Genomic DNA, 8,740 nt, shown 5'->3' with positions numbered 1-8,740 from the left:
AACCTACATTAGCCTACAGTAGTAGTGTGGTAACAACCTACATCAGCCTACAGTAGCAGTGTGGTGTAACAACCTACATCAGCCTACAGTAGTAGTGTGGTGGTAACAACCTACATCAGCCTACAGTAGCAGTGTGGTGTAACAACCAACATCAGCCTACAGTAGCAGTGTGGTAACAACCTACATCAGCCTACAGTAGCAGTGTGGTAACAACCTACACCAGCCTACAGTAGTAGTGTGGTGGTAACAACCTACATCAGCCTACAGTATCAGTTTGGTGTAACAACCTACATCAGCCTACAGTAGCAGTGTGGTAACAACCTACATCCGCCTACAGTAGCAGTGTGGTAACAACCTACATCAGCCTACAGTAGCAGTGTGGTGTAACAACCTACATCAGTCTACAGCAGCAGTGTGGTGCTAACAACCTACATCAGCCTACAGTAGTAGTTTGGTGGTAACAACCTACATCAGCCTACAGTAGCAGTGTGGTAACAACCTACATCAGCCTACAGTAGTAGTATGGTGGTAACAACCTACACCAGCCTACAGTAGCAGTGTGGTAACAAGCTACATCAGTCTACAGTAGCAGTGTCATGGTAACAACCTACATTAGCCTACAGTAGTAGTGTGGTAACAACCTACATCAGTCTACAGTAGTAGTGTGGTGGTAACAACCTACATCAGCCTACAGTAGTAGTGTGGTGGTAACAACCTACATCAGCCTACAGTAGTAGTGTGGTAACAACCTACACCAGCCTACAGTAGCAGTGTGGTAACAACCTACATCAGCCTACAGTAGTAGTGTGGTGGTAACAACCTACATCAGCATACAGTAGCAGTGTGGTAACAACCAACATCAGCCTACAGTAGCAGTGTGGTAACAACCTAAATCAGCCTACAGTAGCAGTGTGGTAACAACCTACATCAGCCTACAGTAGCAGTGTGGTAATAACCTACATCAGCCTACATTAGTAGTGTGGTGGTAACAACCTACATCAGCCTACAGTATCAGTGTGGTGTAACAACCTACATCAGCCTACATACAGTAGCAGTGTAGTAACAACCTACATCAGCCTACAGTAGCAGTGTGGTAACAACCTACATCAGCCTACAGTAGCAGTGTGGTGTAACAACCTACATCAGCCTCCAGTAGTTGTGTGGTTGTAACAACCTACATCAGCCTACAGTAGCAGTGTGGTAACAACCTACATCAGCCTACAGTAGTAGTGTGGTGGTAACAACCTCCACCAGCCTACAGTAGCAGTGTGGTAACAACCTACATCAGTCTACAGTAGCAGTGTCATGGTAACAACCTACATTAGCCTACAGTAGTAGTGTGGTAACAACCTACATCAGTCTACAGTAGTAGTGTGGTGGTAACAAACTACATCAGCCTACAGTAGTAGTGTGGTGGTAACAACCTACATCAGCCTACAGTAGTAGTGTGGTAACAACCTACATCAGCCTACAGTAGCAGTGTGGTGTAACAACCTACATCAGCCTACAGTAGTAGTGTGGTGGTAACAACCTACATCAGCCTACAGTAGCAGTGTGATGGTAACAACCAACATCAGCCTACAGTAGCAGGGTGATAACAACCTACATCAGCCTACAGTAGCAGTGTGGTAACAACCTACATCCGCCTACAGTAGCAGTGTGGTAACAACCTACATCAGCCTACAGTAGTAGTGTGGTGGTAACAACCTACATCAGCCTACAGTATCAGTGTGGTGTAACAACCTACATCAGCCTACAGTAGCAATGTGGTGTAACAACCTACATCAGCCTACAGTAGTAGTGTGGTAATAACCTACATCAGCCTACAGTAGCAGTGGGGTGGTAACAACCTACATCAGCCTACAGTAGCATGTGTGGTAACAACCTACATCAGCCTACAGTAGTAGTGTGGTAACAACCTACATCAGTCCACAGTAACAGTGTGGTGGTAACAACCTACATCAGCCTACAGTAGCAGTGTGATGGTAACAACCTACATTAGCCTACAGTAGTAGTGTGGTAACAACCTACATCAGCCTACAGTAGCAGTGTGGTGTAACAACCTACATTAGCCTACAGTAGTAGTGTGGTAACAACCTACATCAGCCTACAGTAGCAGTGTGGTGTAACAACCTACATCAGCCTACAGTAGTAGTGTGGTGGTAACAACCTACATCAGCCTACAGTAGCAGTGTGGTGTAACAACCAACATCAGCCTACAGTAGCAGTGTGGTAACAACCTACATCAGCCTACAGTAGCAGTGTGGTAACAACCTACACCAGCCTACAGTAGTAGTGTGGTGGTAACAACCTACATCAGCCTACAGTATCAGTTTGGTGTAACACCCTACATCAGCCTACAGTAGCAGTGTGGTAACAACCTACATCAGCCTACAGTAGCAGTGTGGTAACAACCTACATCAGCCTACAGTAGCAGTGTGGTGTAACAACCTACATCAGTCTACAGCAGCAGTGTGGTGCTAACAACCTACATCAGCCTACAGTAGTAGTTTGGTGGTAACAACCTACATCAGCCTACAGTAGCAGTGTGGTAACAACCTACATCAGCCTACAGTAGTAGTATGGTGGTAACAACCTACACCAGCCTACAGTAGCAGTGTGGTAACAAGCTACATCAGTCTACAGTAGCAGTGTCATGGTAACAACCTACATTAGCCTACAGTAGTAGTGTGGTAACAACCTACATCAGTCTACAGTAGTAGTGTGGTGGTAACAACCTACATCAGCCTACAGTAGTAGTGTGGTGGTAACAACCTACATCAGCCTACAGTAGTAGTGTGGTAACAACCTACACCAGCCTACAGTAGCAGTGTGGTAACAACCTACATCAGCCTACAGTAGTAGTGTGGTGGTAACAACCTACATCAGCATACAGTAGCAGTGTGGTAACAACCAACATCAGCCTACAGTAGCAGTGTGGTAACAACCTAAATCAGCCTACAGTAGCAGTGTGGTAACAACCTACATCAGCCTACAGTAGCAGTGTGGTAATAACCTACATCAGCCTACATTAGTAGTGTGGTGGTAACAACCTACATCAGCCTACAGTATCAGTGTGGTGTAACAACCTACATCAGCCTACATACAGTAGCAGTGTGGTAACAACCTACATCAGCCTACAGTAGCAGTGTGGTAACAACCTACATCAGCCTACAGTAGCAGTGTGGTGTAACAACCTACATCAGTCTACAGCAGCAGTGTGGTGCTAACAACCTACATCAGCCTACAGTAGTAGTGTGGTGGTAACAACCTACATCAGCCTACAGTAGCAGTGTGGTAACAACCTACATCAGCCTACAGTAGTAGTGTGGTGGTAACAACCTACACCAGCCTACAGTAGCAGTGTGGTAACAACCTACATCAGTCTACAGTAGCAGTGTCATGGTAACAAACTACATTAGCCTACAGTAGTAGTGTGGTAACAACCTACATCAGTCTACAGTAGTAGTGTGGTGGTAACAACCTACATCAGCCTACAGTAGTAGTGTGGTGGTAACAACCTACATCAGCCTACAGTAGTAGTGTGGTAACAACCTACATCAGCCTACAGTAGTAGTGTGGTGGTAACAACCTACACCAGCCTACAGTAGCAGTGTGGTAACAACCAACATCAGCCTACAGTAGCAGTGTGGTAACAACCTACATCAGCCTACAGTAGCAGTGTGGTAACAACCTACATCAGCCTACAGTAGCAGTGTGGTAACAACCTACATCAGCCTACAGTAATAGTGTGGTGGTAACAACCTACATCAGCCTACAGTATCAGTGTGGTGTAACAACCAACATCAGCCTACAGTATCAGTGTGGTGTAACAACCTACATCAGCCTACAGTAGCAGTGTGGTAACAACCAACATCAGCCTACAGTAGCAGTGTGGTAACAACCTACATCAGCCTACAGTAGCAGTGTGGTAACAACCTACATCAGCCTACAGTAGCAGTGTGGTAACAACCTACATCAGCCTACAGTAATAGTGTGGTGGTAACAACCTACATCAGCCTACAGTATCAGTGTGGTGTAACAACCTACATCAGCCTACAGTAGCAGTGTGGTGTAACAACCTACATCAGCCTACAGTAGTAGTGTGGTGGTAACAACCAACATCAGCCTACAGTAGCAGTGTGGTGTAACAACCTACATCAGCCTACAGTAGCATGTGTGGTAACAACCTACATCAGCCTACAGTAGTAGTGTGGTAATAACCTACATAAGCCTACAGTAGCAGTGTGGTGGTAACAACCTATATCAGTCCACAGTAACAGTGTGGTGGTAACAACCTACATCAGCCTACAGTAGCAGAGTGGTGCTAACAAAATACATTAGCATACAGTAGCAGTGTGGTAACAACCTATATCAGCCTACAGTAGCAGTGTGCTGGTAACAACCTACATCAGCCTACAGTAGCAGTGTGATGGTAACAACCTACATCAGTCTACAGTAGCAGTGTGGTGCTAACAACCTACATCAGCCTACAGTAGTAGTGTGGTGGTAACAACCTACATCAGCCAAACAGTAGCAGTGTGGTAACAAACTACATCAGCCTACAGTAGTAGTGTGGTGGTAACAAACTACACCAGCCTACAGTAGCAGTGTGGTAACAACCTATATCAGTCTACAGTAGCAGTGTCATGGTAACAACCTACATTAGCCTACAGTAGCAGTGTGATGGTAACAACCTACATCAGCCTACAGTAGTAGTGTGGTAACGACCTACATCAGCCTACAGTAGCAGTGTGGTAACAACCTACATCAGCCTACCGTAGCAGTGTGGTGTAACAACCTACATTAGCCTACAGTAGCAGTGTGATGGTAATAACCTACATCAGCCTACATTAGTAGTGTGGTAACAACCTACATCAGCCTACAGTAGCAGTGTGGTAACAACCTACATCAGCCTACAGTAGCAGTGTGGTGTAACAACCTACATCAGCCTACAGTAGCAGTGTGGTAACAACCTACATCAGCCTACAGTAGTAGTGTGGTGGTAACAACCTACATCAGCCTACAGTAGCAGTGTGGTAACAACCAACATCAGCCTACAGTAGCAGTGTGGTAACAACCTACATCAGCCCACAGTAGCAGTGTGGTAACAACCTACATCAGCCTACAGTAGCAGTGTGGTAACACCCTACATCAGCCTACAGTAGTAGTGTGGTGGTAACAACCTACATCAGCCTACAGTATCAGTGTGGTGTAACAACCTACATCAGCCTACATTAGCAGTGTGGTAACAACCTACATCAGCCTACAGTAGCAGTGTGGTAACAACCTACATCAGCCTACAGTAGCAGTGTGATGGTAACAACCTACATCAGTCTACAGTAGCAGTGTGGTGCTAACAACCTACATCAGCCTACAGTAGTAGTGTGGTGGTAACAACCTACATCAGTCTACAGTAGTAGTGTGGTGGTAACAACCTACATCAGCCTACAGTAGTAGTGTGGTGGTAACAACCTACATCAGCCTACAGTAGTAGTGTGGTAACAACCTACACCAGCCTACAGTAGCAGTGTGGTAACAACCTACATCAGCCTACAGTAGTAGTGTGGTGGTAACAACCTACATCAGCATACAGTAGCAGTGTGGTAACAACCAACATCAGCCTACAGTAGCAGTGTGGTAACAACCTAAATCAGCCTACAGTAGCAGTGTGGTAACAACCTACATCAGCCTACAGTAGCAGTGTGGTAATAACCTACATCAGCCTACATTAGTAGTGTGGTGGTAACAACCTACATCAGCCTACAGTATCAGTGTGGTGTAACAACCTACATCAGCCTACATACAGTAGCAGTGTGGTAACAACCTACATCAGCCTACAGTAGCAGTGTGGTAACAACCTACATCAGCCTACAGTAGCAGTGTGGTGTAACAACCTACATCAGTCTACAGCAGCAGTGTGGTGCTAACAACCTACATCAGCCTACAGTAGTAGTGTGGTGGTAACAACCTACATCAGCCTACAGTAGCAGTGTGGTAACAACCTACATCAGCCTACAGTAGTAGTGTGGTGGTAACAACCTACACCAGCCTACAGTATCAGTGTGGTGTAACAACCTACATCAGCCTACATACAGTAGCAGTGTGGTAACAACCTACATCAGCCTACAGTAGCAGTGTGGTAACAACCTACATCAGCCTACAGTAGCAGTGTGGTGTAACAACCTACATCAGCCTACAGTAGCAGTGTGGTAACAACCTACATCAGCCTACAGTAGTAGTGTGGTGGTAACAACCTACATCAGCCTACAGTAGCAGTGTGGTAACAACCAACATCAGCCTACAGTAGCAGTGTGGTAACAACCTACATCAGCCCACAGTAGCAGTGTGGTAACAACCTACATCAGCCTACAGTAGCAGTGTGGTAACAACCTACATCAGCCTACAGTAGTAGTGTGGTGGTAACAACCTACATCAGCCTACAGTATCAGTGTGGTGTAACAACCTACATCAGCCTACATTAGCAGTGTGGTAACAACCTACATCAGCCTACAGTAGCAGTGTGGTAACAACCTACATCAGCCTACAGTAGCAGTGTGATGGTAACAACCTACATCAGTCTACAGTAGCAGTGTGGTGCTAACAACCTACATCAGCCTACAGTAGTAGTGTGGTGGTAACAATCTACATCAGTCTACAGTAGTAGTGTGGTGGTAACAACCTACATCAGCCTACAGTAGTAGTGTGGTGGTAACAACCTACATCAGCCTACAGTAGTAGTGTGGTAACAACCTACACCAGCCTACAGTAGCAGTGTGGTAACAACCTACATCAGCCTACAGTAGTAGTGTGGTGGTAACAACCTACATCAGCATACAGTAGCAGTGTGGTAACAACCAACATCAGCCTACAGTAGCAGTGTGGTAACAACCTAAATCAGCCTACAGTAGCAGTGTGGTAACAACCTACATCAGCCTACAGTAGCAGTGTGGTAATAACCTACATCAGCCTACATTAGTAATGTGGTGGTAACAACCTACATCAGCCTACAGTATCAGTGTGGTGTAACAACCTACATCAGCCTACATACAGTAGCAGTGTGGTAACAACCTACATCAGCCTACAGTAGCAGTGTGGTAACAACCTACATCAGCCTACAGTAGCAGTGTGGTGTAACAACCTACATCAGTCTACAGCAGCAGTGTGGTGCTAACAACCTACATCAGCCTACAGTAGTAGTGTGGTGGTAACAACCTACATCAGCCTACAGTAGCAGTGTGGTAACAACCTACATCAGCCTACAGTAGTAGTGTGGTGGTAACAACCTACACCAGCCTACAGTATCAGTGTGGTGTAACAACCTACATCAGCCTACATACAGTAGCAGTGTGGTAACAACCTACATCAGCCTACAGTAGCAGTGTGGTAACAACCTACATCAGCCTACAGTAGCAGTGTGGTGTAACAACCTACATCAGTCTACAGCAGCAGTGTGGTGCTAACAACCTACATCAGCCTACAGTAGCAGTGTGGTGGTAACAACCTACATCAGCCTACAGTAGCAGTGTGGTAACAACCTACATCAGTCTACAGTAGCAGTGTCATGGTAACAACCTACATTAGCCTACAGTAGTAGTGTGGTAACAACCTACATCAGTCTACAGTAGTAGTGTGGTGGTAACAACCTACATCAGCCTACAGTAGTAGTGTGGTGGTAACAACCTACATCAGCCTACAGTAGTAGTGTGGTAACAACCTACATCAGCCTACAGTAGTAGTGTGGTGGTAACAACCTACATCAGCCTACAGTAGCAGTGTGGTAACAACCAACATCAGCCTACAGTAGCAGTGTGGTAACAACCTACATCAGCCTACAGTAGCAGTGTGGTAACAACCTACATCAGCCTACAGTAGCAGTGTGGTAACAACCTACATCAGCCTACAGTAATAGTGTGGTGGTAACAACCTACATCAGCCTACAGTATCAGTGTGGTGTAACAACCTACATCAGCCTACAGTAGCAGTGTGGTGTAACAACCTACATCAGCCTACAGTAGTAGTGTGGTGGTAACAACCAACATCAGCCTACAGTAGCAGTGTGGTGTAACAACCTATATCAGCCTACAGTAGCATGTGTGGTAACAACCTACATCAGCCTACAGTAGTAGTGTGGTAATAAACTACATCAGCCTACAGTAGCAGTGTGGTGGTAACAACCTACATCAGCCTACAGTAGCATGTGTGGTAACAACCTACATCAGCCTACAGTAGTAGTGTGGTAACAACCTATATCAGTCCACAGTAACAGTGTGGTGGTAACAACCTACATCAGCCTACAGTAGCAGAGTGGTGCTAACAAAATACATTAGCCTACAGTAGCAGTGTGGTAACAACCTATATCAGCCTACAGTAGCAGTGTGCTGGTAACAACCTACATCAGCCTACAGTAGCAGTGTGATGGTAACAACCTACATTAGTCTACAGTAGCAGTGTGGTGCTAACAACCTACATCAGCCTACAGTAGTAGTGTGGTGGTAACAACCTACATCAGCCTACAGTAGCAGTGTGGTAACAAACTACATCAGCCTACAGTAGTAGTGTGGTGGTAACAACCTACACCAGCCTACAGTAGCAGTGTGGTAACAACCTATATCAGTCTACAGTAGCAGTGTCATGGTAACAACCTACATTAGCCTACAGTAGCAGTGTGATGTTAACAACCTACATCAGTCTACAGTAGCAGTGTGGTGCTAACAACCTACATCAGCCTACAGTAGTA

This window comes from Oncorhynchus clarkii, unplaced genomic scaffold (assembly GCF_045791955.1).
Source record: "Oncorhynchus clarkii lewisi isolate Uvic-CL-2024 unplaced genomic scaffold, UVic_Ocla_1.0 unplaced_contig_3629_pilon_pilon, whole genome shotgun sequence".
Classification (NCBI taxonomy): Eukaryota; Metazoa; Chordata; class Actinopteri; order Salmoniformes; family Salmonidae; genus Oncorhynchus; species Oncorhynchus clarkii.
The sequence above is the reverse complement of the archived record's forward strand: the minus strand, read 5'-3'. Positions refer to the sequence as shown.